Below are 4,042 nucleotides of genomic sequence, written 5' to 3'. Positions count from 1 at the left end.
GTTTAGTTTTAGGTTAAAGTTAAGGGTAAGGGTACGGGTCAGGGTAAGGGCTAGAGTAAGGGTTTGTGTAAGGGTAAGGGTAAGGGTTAGGATAAGTGTAAGGGTGCAAGCAAGGATTAGGGCAAGAGTAATTGTTAGGGTAATAGTAAGGGTTAGGGTAAGTGTAAGGGTATGGGAAAGTGTTAGGATATGGTTTAGGGGAAGCGGAAGGGTAAGGGTTAGGTTAAGTGTAAGGGGAAGGGGAAGATAAGGGGAAGGGTTGGAGTAAGGATTAGGGTAAGGGTAAGGTTATGGTTAAAGGAAAGAGTAAGGGTAAGGAAAAAGTAAAGGTAAGGATTTGGGTAATGGTAAGGGTGAGAAGGGTTAGGGTAAGGGTTACGGTAAGGGTTAGGTAACGCAGTGTACAACCTGGGACGTCACACGCAGAGCTGCCTCTGGCAAGGTGAGTGAGGAACAGATGTAGCAGTTGTTGTGTTGTAGGTCTCACTGTTCCTCTAAGCATCCCCTCTTTGTCTTTTAGAGGATTTGTAGCTGTTTGAAGAGGGTAGATTGAAGCATCTGCCTTGGGGGCTGGTAAGCGGCAGAGGTAAGGGAGCAGATGAGAGTAACTTACCTAGTTGTGCTGTGTCTTTGGATGCTGCATCGGCCTATGCGTTTCTTTTTCTTTCACAGGTGTCTCGCACAGGCTCAAAGGAGCAAACTGCACTCTGAAGAGCTGTGTAAGAAGAGGGGCTGGTCATGAGCTGGGTTGGAGCAGAAAGACCAAGTAGCACAAGGTGACTATGAAAGGTGTCCGTCTTGCTTTGCAGGTGCCGTGGCAGGCTCTCCACAGAAGTGGATAAGGATATGAGATAAGGCCAGAGAGCGACAAGGAGCGGCACGTGCAGGGATGGTTTTGAAGCGCTGCGGTGGCTTACTCTTCTGTTCATCAGGTGCCACAGGCAAGGTGGGTTGTAACATCAGTCGTTATATTTGCATGAAAGCAGTTCACTTGAATGCCACAGTGCATCTGAGTAGGGTGTTCTAGCAGAACAAGCTTGTCTGGCACAGCGGTGCCTGATGGCAGTGTGTTTCCTCAGGTGAAGAGGTGCCTGAAGCCCCATCCTATCTAGCCTGCACACAATTATCTGAGAATGAAAGCTGCTTTCCAGTAATTCAGAAAGCCAAGGTACGTCTCAGCCTTGAGCATCTTGGGCTTTTGGGCCTGTCTGTAACATTTGGCAGCAGCACTAATACTTTTTTCGGCATATGTTTAGCGTTTGGGGCCTGTGTCTGGGATTTGGGCCCTGTCTCGAACCACTGGGGCTTTGTCCTGGGTTTTGGAGCCTGCCTCTAGAGTTCAAGGCCTGTGATTAGGCTTTTGGGGTCTGTGTCTGGGGGCCGGTATCTGGGGGCAAGGGGGGAGCTGCTTGTAGACCCTTGGGGCCAGCATTGAGGGGGTTGGGAGCTGACTCTACACCTTTGGGGCCTGCTTCTGGGGGGGGGGGGTTGAGACCAGCATCTGGGGGAGGGGTGGGAGCTCTTTGTATTCCTTTGGAGCCTGTGTCGGGGGGGGGGGGGGGGGGGGGGGGGGGGGAGAGGAAGGGGAGGGTTGGTTGGGAGGTGCTTGTACACTGTTGGAGCCTGGGTTGAGGGAGGAGGTTTAGAGCTGCTTCTACACCTTTGGGCCTGGCATCGGGGGTAGGGGGTTGGGTGCTGGTTGTAGGGGCCTGTGTTTGGGGGGGGGGGCTTGGGACCTGCGTCTGGGGGAGGGGTGGGAGCTGCTTGTACACCTTTGGGGCCTGCATCTGTGGGGGCTCAGGGCCTGTGTCTAGCAGGCCGGGAACTGCTTGTAGAATGTAGGAATCTGTTTCTGCAGGGTGGCTGGGAGCTGTTTGTACAACTTTGGGGCCAGCATCTGGGGGTGGCTGGGAGCTGCCTGTACACTGTAGGGGCCTGTGTTTGTGGGGGCCTTGGGGCCCTCCCTCGGGGGGGGGTGGGGGAGGGTTGGGAGCTGCTTGTATAGGGTAGGGGGCCTGCCTGGCAGGGGTTGGGAGCTGCTTGTAGAATTTGGGGCCCTGTGTCTGGGGAGGGGGTTGGGGCCTGTGTCTCAGGGGTGTTGGGAACTGGTTGTACACCTTTGGGTCCTGTCTCTGGGGGGGAGCTACTTGTACACTTTTGGGGTCTGTATTTGAGGGGGGTTGGGAGTTGCTCATGCATTCTAGGTGCCTCCCTTTTGAGAAGGGTTGGGGCCTGCATCTGTGGGTGGTTGGGAGCTGCTTGTACACTATAGGGGCCATGGTCTTGGAGGGGGGTCTGGGCTGTTTATACACCTTTGTGGCCTGTGTTTGGGGGGGGGGGGGTAGGCCTGTGCCTGGGGGAGTTGGGAGGTGCTTGTTCACTCTAGGAGCCTCCATTTGGGGGTCTTTGGGGCCTCCCTTTGAGGGGGAGGGAGTTGGGAGTTGGTTGTACACCTCCGCATCCCATGTCTTGGGGGGGGTGGGGGGAGTGGGACCGGTCTCTGAAGGGGCGGGTTGTGAGCTGCTTGTACACCTGTGTCGGAGGCAGGGTAGAGGGGTTGGTGGGGGTCGGGTCCGGGTCTTGGGCCAGTGTCTGGGTGGAGTCCAGTTCTTGGGAGGGGGTGGTGAGGTAGGAGCTGCTTGTGGGCAGTTGGGGTCTGCATCTGGGTGTGGTTGGTGCCTGCTTCTGTTGGCAGTTTGGGGCCTGCTTGTAGACTTGTGCAGCCTGGGTTTGGGGGCTTTTCTGTAACGTTTGGGGCCTGCATTTTTGCTTTGGGATGCATCTTGAGCTTTTGAGGCCTAGCAGTAGCATTTGGGGCCTGCATCTGGGGCTTTTCTGTAGCATTTTGGTTGCGTATTTGTGATTTGGGGCCTGTATCCAGGGTTTTGCCTTTTTTGTAGTTTCCATCTTTGTGTGTGTGTGTTTCGTTGTTGGTTGTCTGGGGTTAGGGGCAGTTTGGGGTTTGGATTAAGGTCAGTGTCATTAGCGTTAGGGGGTTGATAATAAGGGTTAGGGTTGTGGTTAGAGTTGTTAGGTTTAAGGGGAATAAGGATTTCAGGATAAGGGGATCAAGGTTGTGGGAATAAAAATGTTGTTTTTGCGCAGTTACATCCTGTAGAGGGAAGGAAGGTGGTATTGAGATATGCTTGCAGTGATAAGACAGCTTAACAGTGTGAAATGAGTTCATCTGATTCGTGTCAATATGGAACAATGCTAGGGCCGCATGATATGATGAAAAGTCTGAGAAAACCAGAGTGGTTAATATATATAGTTCTTGTATCTTGCAAAGGAATGGTCCAGCAATTCGGGTCAATAGGGGATAAGAGAACAAAGGGGTTTCAGAATAACTGCTAACTATTACAACTGTTGCATGGGACACTATGCAAGTGTCTGCCATCCAGCCAAGATGGACAAAGGAGATGGACAAGAGAAAAGCCTGGGAGGAAGACTACGAGCCTTCAGTACGAGCGGCCCCCAGAGGGACCACCGGAGACTGATAACGCCTGCACCAGTGGGAGGGTTTGGATTCTGGGAACTAATTAGAATAACCCTGCCTTTTGTAGAAGTAGTAATGAATATGTATTAGCCTAGCAGCATAAAAACCAGCCACCTGATGTAACTTGTGTGCGTCTTGGTGGAGCAGAGACTCCTGGTGCACCCAGCGCTGCTTGCTTACCTCTATTCATTTAATAAATTGTAAATTTCAATTGCAATCCTATTTGGGACCCAGTCATTTATTACAAGTGGGGGCTCATCCGGGAGGGCTTTGGTTCCTGATTTCTGGTTTGATCTAGGAGAGGCACCCCCACCATTTGGTGGCTGCTCTTTGAGTCAGGTCGGAACTAATGGCATCTTGAACCTGAATAAAGGTAAGCAAAGTTTCTGATTCTTTTTTTCAGCTCCCTTGCCAGCTGCAGCACTATATTTTGCCCACAATTGTGTGTGTGAAGATCCGAACAAAGATGACGGAGCCGTAAGCATTTAAAGCGTATACTGTTCGGTTGGGTGGGGTTCGGTTGCCTGTGTGTGTAAGAGTGTGACT

At 52.3% G+C, this 4,042-nt stretch overlaps 1 long non-coding RNA gene across 1 annotated transcript; it reads left to right on the top strand.

Moving 5' to 3' along the window:
• The first annotated feature begins 672 nt into the window (after positions 1–672).
• LOC311420589 lies at positions 673–3,713 on the top strand. The gene is made up of 3 exons (XR_014684403.1): positions 673–719; positions 810–946; positions 3,388–3,713. It is a non-coding gene; the product is annotated as an uncharacterized lncRNA (long non-coding RNA).
• The last annotated feature ends 329 nt before the right edge of the window (positions 3,714–4,042 follow it).

The sequence above is a fragment of the Aythya ferina genome (genome assembly GCF_964211825.1).
Source record: "Aythya ferina genome assembly, chromosome: 17".
In the NCBI taxonomy this organism is placed as follows: domain Eukaryota; kingdom Metazoa; phylum Chordata; class Aves; order Anseriformes; family Anatidae; genus Aythya; species Aythya ferina.
The sequence above is the reverse complement of the archived record's forward strand: the minus strand, read 5'-3'. Positions and strand labels throughout refer to the sequence as shown.